General features: G+C 38.8%; 1 pseudogene; it reads left to right on the top strand.

Moving 5' to 3' along the window:
* The first annotated feature begins 518 nt into the window (after window positions 1-518).
* LOC752619 lies at window positions 519-6563 on the top strand (annotated as a pseudogene).
* The last annotated feature ends 15238 nt before the right edge of the window (window positions 6564-21801 follow it).

The following is a 21801-nucleotide window of genomic DNA, read 5'->3' as shown; positions in this document are numbered from 1 at the left end:
GGATGGCGTTGCTCGCCCTGTCAGCGCTCAGCTGGACGTACGCTCAAAAAGCGTCTGTCTCTCCGTGAATGCATTCAGTTGAGCCGCAGACACGGTAAGGACACGATCGTCTCCACCATCTATCACACTTCGTGTCTCTTCCATCGCAGTCCAAACAGTGCTTCATTCTGGCTTTGAAAGATTGATTCCTGCTTAATTCGGAGTAAAAATCATAAGACTCTCTGTCCAAGACTTGCAACAGGATTGGAGAAATACCCTTCTACCCCAAGTCGGAAATCAACTGGATATTAATGACGATCACGATTAACGGGACTTGATTTGTGAAAAATGCTTGAAAGGTCCATTTTCAAGACTGCCTGAATCAGAATCGTGCTATTTTTTTTGGATAACTTGTTGACGAGGATAGCAAGATGACGTGATTTTCTTTTCACTGAGACTGAAATTCGTTTGCACCCTTTTAATCTTCAGTTTCGAGAAAACTTGTAAGGAGGACTGAGAAATTCGACAAGAATAAACAAAGAAATGATGCTGACGATAACGTGCTTGAAATAACTAGGGAAAAACATTCATTTTATCATTTCAAGGCTGCGTTTTGGAAAAATAAATGCTTCCCACCAAACGACCTGAGTTCAAACATTAAACTATACCCAGTTTAGAAACCTGCCTCTAATCAAGTTGTTGTTCGCTGTATTCGATATCTGGTAAAAGGACTCAACACATCTTCAACGCAACTGAAACACACCCTACGGTGGTAGTAAAAGGTTTCTGGCAGAGTATTGCACCAGATTCTCCCGCCTATTGTGTTTAAGGGGGCAGCGAGTTCGTCATCCAAGCTTTATTTCTTCTATGTCGACAGTTCCCATTTCTTCTTTCATCCCCTACCCCTCAAGCATTGGGTGAAGGCTTGTGGTGAGCTATTGAGGGCAGGTTACCGCACTGCCACGCTGGAGATGCAAGCTAATGGTCATTGATTATCACTCGTACGAACACTAAACGAAAATCGATATCTGTGATATGGGACCCTCCAATGTTGTAACAAATCTCAATATTCGACGAACGGACTGTTATGTCAATCGTTTAACCTTCGCAGAAGACGAGAATAACCCGATTTGTTGAAAAAGAAAGAAAGAAAGAAAGACCACGTCTCCATTTCGAGGAGTTTTCATTTTTAGGCGGGAACCTGGAAGCACTTTCTAGACGGGTAACTATATAACGTCGTGATATCGTCTGCTCGTCATTCTGTAAACTGCAAGTTCGTGGAATTGACTTATTGAAACCGAGGTATTCACACCGTTGCAAAATTGCTTCTTTTATCGGTCGTGTCCTAGAAGGAAAACTCATTTCATCGCATGTCTCTATTTGTTTTGAAGGACAATAGATTTATTTGATCGTGTCCCCGCTCGTAAAAATTGGAAAGGAAATGATCAGCAACTGTTCTTGAATTTGGAGGACTTTATTGACTCGTGCATTGTGCGTGCACAATCTTCATGTATAAACTCAATGGATTTTAAACATCGACATAGTGTACGAACAAACATACCTGAGCAACCAATTCCTTTTTTCTATTTCATTTTCACTCATCATTTGATTTAATTTTGTGAGCATCTCGCGAAAGACAAAATTACAGCTCATCCTGTTTTTGACTGTCAATCTCCAAATGATATCGATTTTTTTAACGTCAGAGGGGCAGTAAGCTAATCCCGTGGATACGCCCTAGATAATTCAACCCCCATTCTAAGAACACTAGTCTTAAGTTGATGAGTGGCACAGGGAGAAGCCGATGTATGGATGTCACTTGTTATCTCTTTGTGACCGCATTTGAAGAGAGAAGCGAGTAAGTGCATGCACCAGAGCGAATCTCGATTTCTTCATCAAATATTCGAAGCGTGGCTGCGAATTCAATTTCTTGGCCAGATATGTGTCGACGGGGTTTTTCGGTTCAGATGATCGAGTGCATTTGGCCCCGTAAATAATACGGCGGTGTTTGTAGTGAAAGGAGTGGATGTGGTCACTGATACGGACTGACAGCGACTCACCCGAGTGCGGAGGCTGGATCATGGGCTTCCAGAGAAAATGCCCTTAAATGAGAAATACGTCATTCTAGCCCACAAGTGAGAATCACCCGTGTACCCTAAATTGAATTGACACAATCCTCTGATAGTACTATTCGATTATTGCGTGAATAGAATACGCCGCAAGTGTACAAATTTTGAAATACGAGAAATTTGTGATTCGATTACGGAAAAGAAAGTATGCGTACAAGGTGATTGATGGACAGTTCCGGTGCATATTATTCTTACCTTTGGGGAAATACGACAAATAAAACAATACAACTGCTGTCTTTGAGTTGGAATGTTCCGTCTTCGTCGTTACATTTCAACTTGACATACAGTAAACCAAACTGACAGCTATCTGAAGTAGATATAGACACACTGATTCAACGGTAACCGCCAGTGTTATATAAGCGCATCAAGAAGCGGTTACGCAATAGACTCTTGAATAGCCAGGCTTGGTGATGCACTTGGAGTAACGACTAACTCGTAGTTCTATCTTTAGCTTTCATCATCGAGGACAAAGGAGTATGTTAATTGTGTTGATATAAGGCAGTCGTAATTGTTCACGTCCCCGCCACACTCTGACAGTGATGCGGAAACGAGAGGAGAGAGCACACTAAGCTTCCTTGCCTCCATTCATCGGTGTTTGTTTGAGAAGGAATGTATTCATCTCGTGCGGGTTTATGCTCCCGTTTTTAGGGGAGAGTGGAAGAGAAGAGCGGTGCTAAGCGACATTAGAGTTATACCCCACTCATCAGAAGGGAATTAGCTTTTAGCTTGGCAGATGGAATAGAGAGAGAGAGGCACTCAGTGGAGCTGCCTTGGTGGTATAAACATTTGTCTCTAGACATTGATTTGTTTCATGTAAGCTTGAAGAGATCGTCATCTCTACCGGGTTAGAGATGGCTAGCAGCATGGAAGGGTATGTCGAGGTTACTGGGGTGGAGGGTGTAGAGAACACCACTGGAGACTTCATTGGTGACTTTGAAGGTTTTCCTCCAAAGATGACCAACGTGACCCATGGATCACCGAACATCACCTTGATCGCGTTCAAAGTGATTGGACTGACAATCATCATTCTCATCGGGGTGGTGGGTAATCTTCTAGTTTGTATATCGGTGTGTAAGTTTCGCAATCTTCGGATCGTCGCGAACTACTTCATTGTGTCATTGGCCGTGGCGGACCTTGCGGTGAGCGGTGTAGTCATGCCCTTCGCCTTGTACCAGGAGGTCAACGGATGGAGGTGGTGGTTAGGGGCATGGCTTTGCGACGTCTGGGTTTCTGTGGACGTTCTCACAGCAACGGCGTCGATTTGGAATCTTTGTGGTATTTCAGTGGACAGATTTTTAGCGATCACCAGACCCATACAGTATGCTAGAAGGAGAACACCGTGCATGGCTATGACTGTGATCATTTCCATGTGGTCCGTAGCGTTCTTAATCTCAATTCCTGCTCTCATTTACGTGGGTGGTTACGACGCTGAAGGCACAGCCGAAGAATGTGCGTTAAACGTCAGCCCTATATTCCAGGTTATCAGCTCAGCGCTCTCTTTCTACATCCCTTGTTTTATTTTGCTCATTGTTTATTATAAGATCTTTCGTTCAGTCATGGCTCTAAGCGCCAAGAAGCCAGGTATGAGAGAAAAGATTCAAAGGGATGCTCCGTCGAAGGTGACTACAATGCAAACAAACTTAAGCGCAGAGAGTAAGGACAACCTTTCTATCAAACCTCAGAACGCCTTAACGGTGGAGAATAACGGTCGTAAGATGAGTAAACGTCCCAGCGACGACGCAAGCAGCGTCGCTGGAGCGGCGCCACCGATGATACCGTGTAAGAAGCAATACCGAGAGAAATCGTCGACGAAAAAGATTTCCGTTGCTAGGGAGCGACGGGCGACGTCGGTTCTCGCAATCGTCGTTACAATCTTCATCTGTTGTTGGCTTCCCTTTTTCATCACGAACGTCGTGATGGGTTTGTGCAAAGATTGCAATATTACTTTCACAATCTTCAATAGCGTCACGTGGATGGGGTGGTGTAACTCAGCTGCTAATCCTGTTATCTATACCATCTTTAATCGGGAGTTTAGGAGTGCTTTCCATCGTCTCTTAACATGCAATACACGTCGACATTACGGGGGGAGATGATTTTCATTACTTTCATCATCATTTATAATCATTCAATATTCCATGCCAGAAATTTGCCACAGAGTTTGGATATCTCAATGTTGTATTTGTAAAATCGAAATGTATATACAACGATTATACATAGCTTTCTCAGATGGATCTCGTTTCTACTCGTATCCTATGTTCGTATTATTCTATCTTGTCGACTACTGGTCAAGGAGGCGTTACTCTTTGCTTTTATATATCTATCTATCATGGGTATCTGGAGCAGCTGGTCTAAGCGAGACACTCACTGGATATGTGCCGAGAAAGATTGCTAGCTGATGTTTTCACGCGTGAGCAAAATGTTCGAAGCGATTCGCAGATGGGAACAAATTCATTGTATGTTGGTTGTGAGCAGCCGGAGTCGGAAGGTGTTAAAGTGCGAGATGGATTGGAAGTGTTAAACCATGACAGGCATGAAAACAATAACCTTGAACGAGGATCATGCTTGTAATATACCGCAGAGACTAATGTGATAAACTATATTTCAGTTCGATTGCCCGTTAGGACTATTATATCACTCCACCAACTATCCAAGTGACTCTAGTAACAAGTGCAACGTTTTAAAGTTACTTTCCTTCCAAACACAAACTCAAGTCGGTCACATGACAGAGCAGCTACTTCAACAAAACCAGGAGAAAAAGTGTAATTACCAGTGGTGGTCACCACTTCACAATGTGTATAAATCTCTGCTCAATAGTGAAGGAAACAAAGTAGTAACGTTGCATTTCAACGAAGCAATCGAAACTGATTATTGATCACTTCTGTTATTCAAATATGGTTATAGGCGAAGGCGAGATATATGGAGGACTAGAAGGAGAGAAAGTTGTGCACGAACAAAACGCAGAAGAGAGTTGCGAAGGTTTAGGGATGATGGATTTTCAATTGAAAGATGGCTACTACTTGATTGAAGCTGATATATTGATATGTGCATTTTGATTGCGTTTGCAAGCTTACGATCTACGGATACCTCGTACATGTATAACAGTCATAACAAAGCTACCGGGGATCTGTTAATTACGTAATTCAATTATTGTTAGAGAATGCGAGCTTCCCAATCGGGGGCCCAGACATCCTTGATAAACTGGGTATCAAATGTAGGCTATCTGGGATATCTCTATTGATTCCGGCATCACGATGCATTCAAATATAATACGTCCAATTTGAATTTATAAATGTCATCCCGTGTAGCAGGAATAGGCAATACATGTATGTCACTTGGTTCCTGCTTTCTGTAAATTACATTGGTATATCTTCAAGCACTGTTCTTTATGTTTAACCTAGTATAATTTTGAAGTAAACAATATCAGTGATCCCCATTATTTTTTACAAGCTAAATCCCATCAGCGGGTAGACGTTTTATATTCCATGGTATTTATAAGTCAAAGGTGAAGTAATTTAGGTATTATTAAGTTGGCATAACGTATTTTTTGTTTCTCCCTACAATGTACATGTACATGTATGTCCCGCTTCATCAAGCGTATACACGTGCCATGGGAAGGGAAATGGTATAGAGTCGGGAATGTATCAGATATTTGAACATTTGTCAAACATTCTCTTCACGTAATAAGAATAGATGTATTTCATTTCGAGAACACTTTGCTTGCCACATTAATCATCCACAGCAACAAATTGATGTTTTGCAGAGCTTGAATAATGGGCAATGTTCTCTCATTCAACAAGGGCCATCAAACTTTGCTTTGGCGTTTCGTGAAGATTATTCTTGTCTGTCGATGCTTTTTAATAATATTTTCTTTGTGCATTTTCACGATGCATTCATGGTAGAACCAATCAATATACACCCGTTGCACCTGTTTTATTCTCTGGAAGTATCAAATTCTTTTCATATTAGGCTGCAGTTTATAGACACCTACAGCTGAAATAAATGTTATACGACATTGTAATTTATGTCAGCAACGTGTTACATGAAACTCTGAAAACGTCCTCTAGGTTTTTCGTAACTGAAGTTTATGTTCAGAAATACAAATCGTAAGTTATAAATTGTTACAATAATCGATGTTACACCAAAACACGTTACTTACACGGTTACATGTAAGGTAAATAAACGATGAGGGCTGTCAACAAGAGCTCATTCTATCTGTCGCCATACAAAATTGTAAATCTTACGGTCAAACTGCAAAATTTGGGTAAACCTTTCTGAATCAAACTTAAGTGTGAGGGAACGATCAACAGGGTCAAATCAACATGTACTCAGGGCTGATGCGCTGTTGTGTTTATGCTCTAAAATTCTCAGACAAAAAACACTAATTAACCTATAGTAATAGCTATAGATGAATGGAAGAGATTATTTCATATTTTGAGACATTTTTGCCAATCAAATAGGCGAAGATTTTTGTCCCCTGCCCCCCCCCCCCTCCCCGTAACGCCACCCCTGCATATACCGGCATAAATTATGATGAGGAAAAGCTTCTTATATGTTGTTGTTGTGCAGATTCAATCAAATGTCAACATTTACCAACTATTTTGTTTTTAATTTTGTCTGTATAATTTCTCCAAAGTTAGGGTTTCATTTAAAATGCAGGCTGGCACATGGCTCGTCATTATAATGAATACGGTGCCTACCCAATGTCTATAGCAATGGATTAGATAATTGCATGTCAAATAAGCGTGTCTACATCTTTGCAGGGAGGTACCTCCCTGATCTATGCACCTTTGCCGAATGAACCGTCTGAGAAAACGGGGTACAATTGTTGATTTCAATTAAAGGATAAATCGAGATAATGTCTATTGGTTGTACTTTGGATAATGAAAACAACGACTAAACCTATAAAAAGATACAATTTAACATTTGTTTGGCTACTAAGAAGTTTCTATTTAAAGGTTTGGAGAAACGCACCCCGCTCACCATTAAAATAAAACACCATAAATTCTCCTATAAAAATGCCATTTGTAGATAATTTGGGCTTACCTTCTTTTATGGCTTACGGAACGCTTCAGAAAACAGAAATTCATAACAGGCAATTATCTCTTTTTATACAGTATTTCATTGTCGATTTGATAAATCTCGATAGTACCTTTTGAAAACAGCTTGATATAGATCTAAGGACAATTATTCAAACACTTTACTGGTTGAAACAAAGGGGAAATTGACGGATATAGAGGGTCTACTTTCAATCTAAGTGTTGTCATCATTAATTAAAATGTGAGGTTAGGTTTTTAAAGGTAATTTGGATTTGTTCCAATGCTAATAATATTTTAAAAAGTCACAAATTTAAACCCATTTTACACTGAATTTTCAATTTCACAAATGAAATACATCTGCTTCATTAATTTTGTTAGAAATTATGTAATAGCTGAGTATAGATGATATGTGATTTTCAGCAATTTTTTTTGTCAATATCTTTATCACTATTTTTTTTTTAAAACTTCACTGAACTAAACCAAAAGAAACTGTATGACAATAATGTCAGAATTACTTACATGTAAATACAATTGATTTGACAGAGATGAGAGAGGGAGAGAAAGAGAGAGAGAGAGATGGGGGAGAGAATAAAGTGAGAGAGAGAGAGAGAGAGAGAGAGAGAGGGAGAGAGAAGAAAGAGAGAGAGAGAGAAAGAAAAAGAAAGAGGGACATACAGAGAGAGAGAGAGAGACATAAAGACAGAGAGAAAAATAGCGAGAAACAGAGAAACAGCGAGAGAGAGAGAGCGAGAGAGAAAGAAAAAGAGAGAGGGACATACAGAGAGAGAGAGAGAGAGAGAGAGAGACAGAGACAGCGATAGAGACAGAAATACACAGAGAGAAATAGCGAGAAAGAGCGAAACAGCGAGAGAGAGAGAGAGAAATAGAGAAATAGGAGAGAAAGAGAGAGAGACCTTTTCGAGGGCCATTTCCAATTCAGTGTACATCATTGATTACGAATCAAATCATTTCCTCCAAATCATTGCAATTATGATTATGTATTTTCTCATTTCGAGTATCATCCTGTAATTTGTGATTAACGGATGGAGAAGAAACAGTAAAATATGTCATATATTACCATTTTTGTTAACGATGGTGCTTAAATTTCTAAAAGATAGGGCATTGTTATTTCTATTCTGTTATGAATTGATTTTTTTCTAAATGTCAGAAGAAGTTAGGCATATGACGTCTAGGTTTAACCATATTTTTTCCTATCTGAAAATGTTCAATACTGATTGTTTTACATCGCTTCGTTTCGTTTTATTTTGTTTTATTTAATTTGTTGTAATAATGGATTAAAGTCGATATAAAACATGATGAAATTAACGCTGCATTGTTGATGAAATTGTGGGTCATATTGGAATGCAAGAAGATGAACCCCTTTAAGACATCGGGCTACCATGCTCTTCATTTGCGTTGCTAAGTCACTAACAGTCGTGTTTTTCTGAATGGATAATAATCTATATTTCCTCAGTTATTATCAATTTTCACTTATAATCATTTTAATCTCTCTGTTTTGTGTTTGGTCACGATTATGATGTGTTGTCTTCTTTGCCAAGTATATTACCCGCCAAATGCAACGATGAAATCTTGCCTTTGTCATGTACGTGTAAACAGACCCGTGTTATGCTCTATTGGTCATGAAAGGTGACACCACACACAGGTTGTATTCATGATGATATTGTATGACGTAATAATTACAACGAAATCATTTCGATTTTATTACTAAACATTCTGTAAAGTGACTACGTTGTATACATAATATACTTAAAGTTGTGAATATATGATTAAAATTACACGTATTTTTCCTTCACTATGTCAGTGTATACGCAGAGAGTTTGTTCTTTATACCGCGTCTTAAAATGGAGAGATGATGAAAGAGGTTGGTTCTAACTGCGCATGTGTAGATCATTAATATCTCGACCTGAACCACAGGTGATTGGTTGCATTCATTAGACTCATGAGACATGGACGAAATGAATGTGCGGGCCGGCAGTCATACATGCTTCCTTGCACGCTTTTACTAATAATATGCATGCCGATGTAATACCTCAGTCACATCGCTGAAAGGATTCCGAACCGATTCCAAATAAACCTATTTTAGCAATTAATTTAGTTTGTTTGTATTAACTGACTGCTAAGACAGCATAATGTATGCCTGTAAGTAAGCGACTCCGGGATCGACGGCTTTAAGTCCTCTCCGAGGAACTTGGTAATGAGGATTAATGCTTTACCAAAGGGCACGAGCGTATCGACTTGGTTTCGAACCCGGGACCTTCCGGCGATGAGACCGCTGCTCTACTACTAAACCGTCGCGTCTCCTTGTGTATATCCTTTTGTGCGATCTAGTGTCGGTCTGATTGGTGGGGTTGGGGTTTTATACCGCGGACCAGACCGGCAATAAATGTAACGGAGGATCTGAACCATTTTAGTCGATTTCGATTCGGCTTAGCGGTGTGACGGGGGTATAATATATCATTGATGAGTTGACACACTTCCATCTAACCTCTCTTCTCATTTTGATTTAACATAGGCAGTTATCAGCATGTCCCTGCCACGTTTTTTTTTTTTTAGGTGTAAGACTCTCTTATTTTCTCGATTCGCCTGAGTCACTGAGTGGGGGTTCTTTATCTACAGTTCTAATTTTGTCCTAAACAGAACACTCGTCGTAACGTAACATTACAGGCCTTTCGATGGGAATTCCTAATCAACATACGAACTGGATGTAGCTAACAGTTCCTTTATGTTATGCGCAAATATGTTAGTTCACAATATTTCCAAGATGTAATCGAATTATATGATGTCGTGTGGACGTACTTTAAAGAGAAATGGTATAAAAATACATTTTGAGCTTGTATCATTTTTTTGTCACTTATTGAAGTATGTTAAAGTAACAATGTCGTATACATGTACACATTTTTGCTCTTGAAATGATCTCGTATTTTAAATGTCTTCTGGTCTGTAATATATATTATTCGTTTAAGTGTGTCTAGAAAGAGATAGAAAGAGTCACATGTATCCCTATCTATGCTTGGTACTTAAAACAAAATAAAATTTATATATCCGTCATGATTTTGTAAAATTAACCATAGGCCTATACCTCAAAAGATGCAATTATCTTTGCATAACACCTAGTCAGTCATGATGTAGAGACTGCTTCACAAATGTAGTCGATGTTCAAACTCTGTCTTTAAACTCACTGTCATCCTTTTCCTTTCTGTTAATGAAACGTGTCGTAATGTTTATGAGACCCAAACGATATGTTACAAGGAGCATTATCCCAAATAGAAGTATAATCCTGACGGCAGTTATCACTAATTACTTGAAACATAGAGGGCGTCTAAAAATCGGGATAGGATTTAGTCGAGATTTTGTCTGTCAGTTCTCGTTTTCAATACAATGTCACAGATTGTATGTACACGATATTCCTGGTAATAGTTGGTTAGTACAAGTAAGACCGATTAGTCTGTGAGGGATTGGACTACAGACGTAAAGCCTGTGTGGATTTAGCGAGATCGCTTTTGAATACCCCAATATTTAATACGGCTATACAGAGTATTGATTCCTACGTAAATGTTTCTGTACAGCTTTTCATCCTTCACTTCAAATTAGCATTTGATTTGTATGGGCGAGTATCTATTACTGCCACAGACATGCCATATTAAAGTAATATCTCATGGCTCAATATTATTTCTGGGTCAATAGTAATTCCACGTTGATCAAAGACATATCATATGATGATTCCCTATCATACATTTTTCACCACGAGGGCTCAATTCTAAAGGTTAAATTCCGCCGGCCAGACAAAGGCATATTGAGTTTGATTATTGAGGGGGAAACGTCGTAGCATTGCTAATAATAGACTAACTTCATGTGGCCCTGATAAATCAAATGCAAATTAACCCGCTGCCTACAGGAACCGCGAGGGCCCTATTAGAAGCCTGTAGGAATGAAATAAATCAATAGTTAATGGGTTAAATTGTATTGATGATCAGATAAACGATGGAGGAAAACAATAGAACAATTTTGTAAACTTGAATATGCATTCATGGAAGCGTAGTGCGGGTATTAGCGATGATCTGTCAGTTACCTACTATTCTGTTTTATTTTAAAGAGATAATATGAATAGACTTATGGGTAAGGTTGTAATAAAGAAACCACATAGAAAATTATATAATTATTTTCATTATTAAATGTTCATTCACTGTATGAAACGCACCTCTCTAAATAACTTGACACCCGTACTACGTAACCCGAACAAGATTTCTATGGGACATACAATTGCGCGTTGAAATTGCCCTAGTGTTCTCGAAAGTCTCTGGATAAATGACTGAATTTGGATTGACAGGGGCGGATCTAGCTTTTTGCTAAGGGGGGGGTTTGACCAAAATAATGACGATGCGGAGCATCGTCCACGAGCCGCGAAGCGGCGAGCCGATTTTTTTTGGGGTGTTTATTTGAACCCCGTAAGTGATGTTTTCCTGGAATCTATTAACACAATGGAGACCATAAAAAGCAGTGCATGATAACGTCTTTTTAAATCAAGTAACAGTTTAATACACAGTTATATCCAGAGTTATCATGTGTTTGGTTAAGTTACCAGATGAGTTGAATATCTTCTCAAAATATTTGCACTTGAAAGGGTTTCTCTCCAGCGTGCGTTCTTTTTTCTTCCTTTTTTTTTCCCTTTTTTTTTTTTTTTTTTTTTTGGGCCGCCCAAGGGGGGGGGGGTTTAAACCCCCTAAACCCCCCCCGTAGATCCGCGCCTGATTGATAAGATTATTGTATATCTCGTTATGTAACAGCTTTATATATTCAATATCCGACTTTTGATTCACCAGAGCAAAGCAGATACAAACGGAGGAGGTTTTGGGGTGACTGTCTGGTCGATGATTTGAAAATTGGTTTATGATTTTAACCAGCAGGATTGGATATCTGCGATGAGCCTGGACGTATGGCAGATGATGTTTGACAACAATTACCTTATTGATAAGTCAGCTTAAATCTACGTTACTCTAGCGCAGAATGTGGATGTTGCTTCTAGTTTTCACATTTTAAAAATGCACTTTTTAAAATGATATAGACCAATTTCTAGCAATGTGAATACCGTTGTTCCACACGCTGCTTGTCGTTTAGATAAATTGAATCTAAATAGGGGAGTTCGTAAAATATGCGTCTATCTACAATATAAAAATACCCTCCACAACAAAGTTAAGAGAGAATTGTTAATTTCATCCCATTGAAATTATTGGAGCCTATGAACAATCTAACTTCCTCATATCGCCCCCTCTTTCACCAAAGCACAGAAGAAGAAGAAGAAGAAGAAGAAGAAGAAGAAGAAGAAGAAGAAGAAGAAGAAGAAGAAGAAGAAGAAGAAGAAGAAGAAGAAGAAGAAGAAGAAGAAGAAGAACAACAACAACAACAACAACAACAACAAGAACTACAACAGCAACATCAACAAGAAGAAGAAGAACAACAACAACAACAACAATAGCAACAAGAAGAAGAAGAAGAAGGAGAAGAAGAAGGAGAAGGAGAAGAATAAAAAGAAGAAGGATAAGAAGAAGAAAAAGAAAAAGAAGAAAAAGAAAAAGAAAAAAAAAGGAAAAAAAGAAAAAGTAAAAGAAAAAGAAAAAGAAGAAGCAGGAGAAGAAGGGGAAGATGAAGACGAAGAAAAAAAATAACCCCACCACGTACATTTCGTAATTTATTTTGCTCTCTCAAATCATGATTGTAAAGCTTTCTAAGTAATGGATAGTAAACATAATTACGAGGACCAGAAAGAGAGATAGTGTACCTCTTAATGTGTAAATATTGATTTCAACAAAAACGATATAAATCGGGTCACCCAGAATAAATCGTGCATGTAGATTTGGAAAATTAGGAAAGTATTTCTTATTTCATTTAAACGATTGAAAATTTCTGAAGTTTCTGCCAAAGCTAAATTGTCATGGAAACGATTTGTATGTGTGTACATTGTATTTGTCGTTACAAATCCTTCGTTCGTTTAAACATCTGGTTCGTATCTATCACATACCTAGAAACAGATATAAAATGTCGACAATACTATCACATCACCATATTTTGTAAATTGCTTGCACTTGGATCGCTTATACTTTGATTCCATTTTTTGGGGGGGAAATATTTTGATGTATGGTGTAAACACAAACAAAATAGTCAAAACACACATACACATTTTATGATGCAATGGACATTAATAAAGAACATTCTAAAAGTATATTTCATGTTTTAACAAGAAAAAGTCAAGGGGTTTACGTGTTAGTCGAAGCAATCGTTTACTTGATTTCCCCAATCCTGTACTCTTTCACCTGTATCTGTAATCGAAGGTGCTATCGGCTTTCTTAGAGTGAACTTAGAAAAGTTCTCACATGAATATCGCTGAGATCCTAGACGATCGATACTCGACTGCGAGATCGTCTGTCCCGGCTGAGCGGTTAAATTATCAAGGCGCGAAACGTCTTGTTTTATTGTGAACTCCAGCTTTTAGTAGCTTGCAGATATACATGTAACTGTATTCCTCCCCATTCGACACCCATCATCATTCAAAGGAGATAGAAGTATGTGGAGGGCACGAGGGCACGACCACCATCAGATGGAGCAAAAGAATTTTAAAACAGTAAAGAAAGAGAGAAAAAGAAATAAACAGGGAGAAAAAAGAATGAGGGACGGAGAGAGAGAGAGAGAGAGAGAGAGCGAGAGAGGGGGCGGTATAGAGAGAGAGAGAGAGAGAGAGAGAGAGAGAGATAGAGAAAGAACTTGTTATGTCAGATAATCACGCTCGTAAAGACGTTCAAGAAATCCACTCAAGGGTCATTCCAAGGTCATATTGTCCATCCCGAAGGAATCACGTTCTTTCCTTCTGATTACGTAATGCGTCATTTTTACTATCCGTGCATTTCAAAAGGTGACGACTGTGAAACGCTACTGGCTTCGGTTGATTTTTGACAGTTTTTGAGATCGTGTTGATTATATTTCAGATTTATATTCGTAACATCTGCGCTACCCCCCCCCCCCCCCCGATGCAAGTGCCCTTTTCTCAACGCTACGCCACTGATGTGGGTCCACTCTTTAAGGGGGATCCTTATTTGTTGACCAATCAGCCGATATAACGATGGGAAAACACGTCTTCGCAACAGGCTTGGTAAAAATTTCAACATTCTAAAAGGACACCAAAAACATCTCATAATGATTAATGAAGCACCTAGGAATGGGATAGCCTTGCGAGCATGCAGTGCTCGAGAGAATAATTACTCTACATTCACCCAGCTGGAAAATGTGAAGGTAAAATAAAATGGGACCTTCCCCGTGCAGACCAAAATGACTTTAGAGGGTTCTCTATCTCTCCGATATTTCTCTCCTCCTGCTCTCTGTCGTCTCATGCCACAGGATGTTGTCTAGATCGATGTCTGTCTTTCTGATATTCTGTTTTTCTTCCCATTTTACACCTACTCACTTCATGTTTTCGTTCCCATTCTATAACTTCTCTAGAAATCTCTCATCACTTAATATCTCGTTATCCCCCTCCCCTCTCTCTCTCTCTGTTTACCCCTCCTCTTTCAATCTCTCTATATCTCTCTCCTTCTCTCATTCTCTCTCCTTTTCTCCTTTTCCCTCTCTATCCTTATCTCACACTCTCTCTCTCTTTCTCTCTCCATCTTTCTTTCATTTACCTACTTTGAATTCTGACCTTTCTTACACAAACCAGTTTGTAACAGTACACTTTCAACAACAGTTTCTCTGAAATCATTATACGGTACCCCCATTCATCAGTATGGTATCTTACATGGAATTGTTTACAAACTATTAAACGGTTCACCCTATCATGAGTATGGTACATTTACATACACTAACGAGAAACTCTGTTAGTATTACACTGTACCACCCCCTCCCTCATCAGTATGATATCTTACATGGAATAATTATAGATGACAACAAATTAAACCAACTGAGCGGTCAATTGGTTAAGATAATTCGATTAAGAAACAAAATTTTAAGGACGCGCTCGAATTACGGTTAATGTCCCCCTCCTCCCTCTCTTTCTCTCTCTCTCTCTCTAAGATACATACATGGAAGTAGAAGATGAGAGGGGAAGCGAGGAAAGGAGTTAGGAAAAGGAGAATATAGAGAGATCGAGATGAAGGCGAAGAAAACATAACGATTGAGTCAACTTGGTCTAGATTTCGATGAAAGTGATACTCTCGGAAATCTCGTATAAAATGTAAATGAGAGCTGGCAAGGCTTGGGGGCCACTGGGAATACCATCTACCTGGAGTGAATACCTAAAGTTTATCACCGAGTTATAGCTCTTTTTCTTGCCCCCCCCCTTCACATTTGATTTCCCTCTATCTTCCGTCCTCATTTCTCTGTCATTGAACGTGAACTTGCGTTAGCATATTATTGATTTTATAACGTCGACATAAAACGAATTGCAAGTAAACATCTCGAAGTCGTATGAGCGTGAGGAAAAAGCGATGAAATCTTTGAAAACCAAACACTATGAAAAATGTATACTTGCAGAAGATAAGATGAATTCATTGAGAAAAAACTGGTATTTTTAGCGTGGCACGATCAGTCGCATATTTACCATTCGCCGTTTTCGCTCTCTCTCTCTCTCTTTCTCTCTTTCTCTCTCTCTCTTACTGGGATGTACACATGAGAAGGTGATAGAAGGTCTATTTTATGAGGTCAGCCTGGCCGGCCGGGGAGTCTACGCCCGATGTCATGTCTGATCACACCGATATGTCTTCATGAAATATGGCGGCAAAGCTGCTGAACAGGAAATGCAAATAACCTTCTCGTCTCAAGTCGGCCGGAAGCATCCGCTAGAGTTGTTTTTCATATTTCTACCAAAGCTAAATTGTCAAGGACCGTTAGCTTTTTTCCCCCGTGAGGAGAGTTTCTACTTCTCTTCTCTGCATGCTACACGCATGAATGCTTGTGTAATTATGGTTGGATTTTGTAGAAGAAGAGCAAATGAGACTACCGGCTTCTAACAGCTCTTAAACATGTTAAAAGGATATCGAAAAAGCGAAAATATTAGGTCTCCTAAATATTGAGAATACATGTACTTATTCTATTGTATCTGCCCCCTCTCTCCCTTTCCTTTCCTTTCATTCTCTCCCTTTCCTTCTCCCTTCTTTCTCTCTCTCTGTCTCTCTCCTTTCTCTCTTTCATTGTTTTTCTCTTCCATTTTGATAAACGCCCATCATAATGGATAAGAAACAGACAGATGGTCAGGAAAAATTACGAGTCTGTAGATATAAAAAGACAGAGAAGATCTGTTCTATCAGACTCATTGCCGCTGTTTAGAATGATTTGGAAAATAAAGTATTACTAATTCACGTTGAATAGAAGAAGAGATGAAGGTAAGCCCAGTTACAGTGAAAAAAGGAAAACAATCACTGACGAAAAGAAAAGGAATTGCGAATAGCGCAAATTTTCTTTCAACAATAATTGGTAAATAAGCCAGCTGACACATGACCTGAAAGTAATTTCTACAATTGAACTTGACCTGATCTAGTCTCGTGTTTCTGTTTCTGATAATGGTCAAATAAAATTGCAGTTAGGAAAACACAATAACGAATACAAATAAAGTTGAGTGAATTGAATACAATTGATTGGTTGCATAACTGATATTCTACTGAAGTCTCGATGACATAACATATTTGAATATTGAATAAATATTTATCAAGTCATACAGGTTATAGCATCGTTATCTATATCTAATTGTCGAGCATTTTCTATCAGTTTTATAAGGGGAAATGTAGAACAATCCCTTTCATAGTCTTTAAAAAAAAATCAAAAAAAAAAATCAATGCGAGTTTTGCAATATATGAGTATATTTAAAATGATATGATATGGACAGTATACTCCTACTGTTGTAATGTAAAGAACAAATATAGGCCTAGAAAAAAAAAACATTACTCGTTGTTTCAGGACTTCTTCATTTTGGTTTTACAGTAATATATGCACATTGGGTGAATATCAATTAACCAATTATATATCGTTTTATTCATTTCACATAAATACATTTTAATGAACAAATAAAGACCAGGTGCTTGTAATGAAAACTTTAATGATAACCAGATTAATTCTTAAATCAGATCTGGTTTAAACAAAAATACTTTGCATTTCATATATATATACAAAACATAATAAGTACATTAATGGATTGAAAAAAGGACAACATCTAATGAAGATGTGTAACTAGTAAGATGAAACACCGTGTCATAGTTTGTATAAATGTTATTACATGCAGTCGTTAGCCGTGACCTAGTATTTGACTGGGCCTGTTCTGCTATGCGTATATCTCGGGCATTCGTCTGTAACGAGGGTCAATGCATCAGACGCGAAGGATGAATGGTCGGGTTTAATCATCTCATATGACCATCACAAAACCAAGCTAGATTTTACATGTAGAAACAGGGAGAGGGACAGAGGGAGAGAGAGATGAAAAAGAAAGATAGAGAGATATGGGAGCGAGAGGGGGGGGGGCGAGAGAAAGAGAGAGAGAGAGAGAGAGAGAGAGAGGGGGAGAGGAAAAAGAAAAAGAAGGGAGAGGGGGAGCAAGAGGGGTAACGACAGGGGGAGAGAGAGAGAGAAGGAGAGAGAGAGAGAGAGAAGGGGAGAGGGGAGGGGGAGAAAGAGAGGGAGATTGTGCGTGTGTGTGTTTGTGTATGAACGAGAGAGAAAGAGAGAGAGAGTGATGGAGAGAGAGAGAGAGAGAGAGTTATTGAGAGAGAGAGAGAGAGAGAGGGAGAGAGAGAGAGAGAGAGAGAGAGACAGGGTGAGAGAGAGAGATAAGGAAAAAGAACGAGAGTAAGTTAAAAATTTAACCTTATTTAATAGGATGCCCAAGGTTAGTCTTAAATGTCTGCACATATAATTTTGTTTGGGGTACATAATTTAGAATTTAAATTAAAAATGAACGTGTAGTTAAGATACGCCAGGTAGTATTTTGCTGAGAAAAGGGGAATGTGCTCCGTTGCTCCCCTGCCCCCGGATCTGTCACCGGAATAACATTGAAGGAATAGATAGACAGACAGGGGGGGGGGGGGGTGACATGCCACCAAGTACCAAACGCTTAAGGTGTATGTAGAACACTCTCTGTCTCTGTCAATTTCCAGTCCTCTCGAGAAACTACATCACAATATACCAGGAGGATGAACATGATAAATGATGCTGACACCGGACGCTTGAACCGTTCATACTCGGTTGATCATCTCTCTCTCGAACCCCTGGGACTAAAATGATGACACCTTACATCGGTGAAGAAGAAGAAGAAAAAGGACAAATTCCACAACATGGACCCATCAATGTTGGTCTGCATCATAGGCATCTTGTCTTCCATAATTGCATTCCACGTCGGGGAGTCGACCTTGAGAATTCTGATTTCAAAATTATATGTGGCAGCGAAGCGATGTGCGATCCAGCAGGCAGGCCGGCCTGGTCTGGTCGCTTTAGCTCTGTCGGTGCTCAGATTAACGGGAGCCTGCCTGGTTCATTGCCTATACGAAGATGTTTAACTCCACCAAGGGGCCTTACTATCTCATGATAATATTACCTGGCGATGGTTGGAAAAGAGAGAAAGAAAGAGAGAGAGAGAGAGAGAGGGAGAGAGAGAGTGAAGGGAGAGAGTGACACAGAGAGGGAGAGAGAGAGAGATAGAGAGAGAGAGAGGGGGACATAGAGAGAGAGAAAGAGAGAGAGAGAGAGGGAGAGAGAGAGAGAGATGGGAAGAGCAGGAGAAAAAGAAGAAGACGTAATAGAGAAAAAGACTGGCATGAATGGTATAAAACTAAGCGGAGAGAAAGAAAGAAAGAGAGAGAAAGAGAGAGAGAGAGAGAGAGATAGGGGGAAGAGAGTGACACAGAGAGGGAGAGAGAGAGAGAGAGAGAGAGAGAGAGAGAGAGAGGGAGACATAGAGAGAGAAAGAGAGAGAGAGAGGGAGAGAGAGAGAGAGAGAGAGAGAGATGGGAAGAGCAGGAGAAAAAGAAGAAGACGTAATAGAGAAAAAGACTGGCTTTAATCTATTTCCGCACACCATCACGTTCTAAAAGATCTGAAAGACAATACTGTTTATCTTTAGATTTTGATAATATCCAGTCGATTGATGTGCAAATCCCATATGAAAGAACCCGAAGAAACAGGTAAAACATATCAAGCATTGTGAGCGATGCTGAATAATATTTTCTTGTTACAATTTCTTTGACTTCTGTTGTGGATTTCGTAAAAATTAATGTGAATTTTTTGCTCAATTTATATGTTCATGCATGCAGTGTGTTTACAAGCTCTTTGCTTCATTTTGTTATACATGTACGTTGTCGGTAGAAAATACTAAGAAAATAAAATTCTCGTGAAGAAATATTCCAATTATGATGCTTCTTTCTTCCTGCCCATTACGTTTTAGACATGTCATTTTAAATAGGTTTAACATGTATTAAATGAATGTCCTGATACATAGTTTAGAGTCTAATCAACAGCGTACATGCTCACACTGTTCAAAGTTTATGTATATGTTTTGTATGCTTGTGTTTGAATTTATCCACTGAAAACAAATATGCAAAGTCCCCTCTGATATACAGGATTTCCTCTTTTGGGTCGATACTACTTTTAAAAACCCGTCAAACCAAGCACCTTGGTGATTTGCATAATGATCTAGATCCTTCATGTTGGATAGACACAGGGGGAAGGGATCACATCCAAACCCAGAAACGTCATCGCCCACAGTCATGTATTCATGCTGATGGAAGAAAGAAAGAGAAAGAGAGAGAGAGAGAGAGAGAGAGAGAGAGAGAGAGAGAGAGAGTGAGTGAGCGGTATGTCACTTCAGAGGGTCCATGCCACATTAGTCTGAAAACCAATGACTATAAAATTGACCCAATTTGGCTGAAATTTAGCTCATTTGTAAATAGTGGCGGATAGCAGCTACAAAATTGACGAGGCAATCCAACTAAGATTGAGCTAGAACAAAATAATGAATGAATATACTGCTGCCAATAAATACTGCGCATTATAACGTGGGGGCACTGGTGTCATTGGGGGGGGGGGGGGGGGGGAGGTAGGCATCGTACAAGAATGAGATTCCGCTTTGCACAAAGTAAAAAAACTCATAGTTAAACGAAAGAACAAGGAAACAAACAAATATGCAAATCATAAAACATAAACTAACAAATCGACTGGAAAAAAAGGAATAACGACGAGTGCCGCTTAAAACAAGAAATACGCATTTTTCGATCCTGCCCTTCGCGGTCATCATTATCATCATCATTGCTACGCTCAGAAGAGCACATCTGCTCCCTAAGCACCGTAATAGTGCAGTATACCATTAAAGGAGCAGACCGTTCAGAAAATGCTCAGATGTTTAAAAATTTAAGACTCTAAGATATATTTGTAATCAAAGGACAATTTCATCACTATATGTCCGTTGTATTATGGTTTATTTCGCATTGAAACTAAAGTGATGTCCCTAATCATTATAAAGGTAGAGTGTATACTGTATTATTCTGAACGTATATTTAATGTTCTTCAATCATGTTGATAACATTGAAGTATGGTAGCCGATATGTTGTATTCCAGCCGAGTTATCAAATAACAGTAGAGAATTAAAGAAATGAAAAGAAAACCCACAATAATAATATGTTTACAAAATCGGGTCTATTTTAGATGGTCACTGAGATTTAAAAAAATTGCTTTATGTGTCAATTCGTTAGTTCGAAAAATCGAAAAGACTTACTTTTCAATCTTACATGGCATTTTTATTTTAGTATTCTTTTCAATGCTATCCGCAAATATAATGCAGTAAGTGCTGTAAAATTGCTCAGTTCAATTCTTAACAATCTGAAGTGCATTGAATTGAAAACGTTTTATGATCTTGACTTCGCGGTGTCGACGGTCTCATAATTTTTTTTTCTCAAGGATTCCAAACATAAAGGCAGTTTCATTTTTATTACCACGGTGAGAAACAAAGATACAAATCTCTATTCCTTGTTAGCTACATTAGCTTAAAATATACAATGGGGTTGAATATCAGACGATCTCATTCGTTCGTTTCGTTTGTTCGTTTGTTCTTATAGTTCCAGTTTCAGTTTTAAAAAAAATAAAGAAATATATGTATATAGTGCAATACATAAAATATAAACATCATGTTCTTACAGAAAAAAGAGTTGTACATATAATTATCCAAATAACGGTGTCATAATGCGTCATACAAATCCCCAATTTTAATTTCTCAGTTGTCTTTTTCACCCTCCTCTTACCAATATTTCAATATTAGTTATAATGGAATAAAGAAGGCGCTGTCTGACATGGTGCTAAAACAGCTGCTATCGACCAGCACCAGAGCGTACTATATATAACACTAGGCAATATAAATGAAGTGAGTAGTCCCACCTACTCTCTTATACGGGGTGACATATCATATGAGCTCTTATTCTCGTCTCTTTTATCTCTCTACTGGGATGAAAGCAAAGAAACCTCCCTCACCGTTCCATCAGTCGAATTATGTGCAGCCGTGATTCTTCTAATGTTTTTTTTTTTTACGATGCTAAACCCGACCCAGTTCACGTTAAAGGCCTACTACTGTAGATGGAATTTGTCGACATTTTTCTGCGGGATTGAATAACTTTAAGACTGACATA

The sequence above is a fragment of the Strongylocentrotus purpuratus genome, unplaced genomic scaffold, assembly GCF_000002235.5.
Source record: "Strongylocentrotus purpuratus isolate Spur 01 unplaced genomic scaffold, Spur_5.0 spur5_scaffold_15, whole genome shotgun sequence".
Classification (NCBI taxonomy): Eukaryota; Metazoa; Echinodermata; class Echinoidea; order Camarodonta; family Strongylocentrotidae; genus Strongylocentrotus; species Strongylocentrotus purpuratus.
The sequence above is the reverse complement of the archived record's forward strand: the minus strand, read 5'-3'. Positions and strand labels throughout refer to the sequence as shown.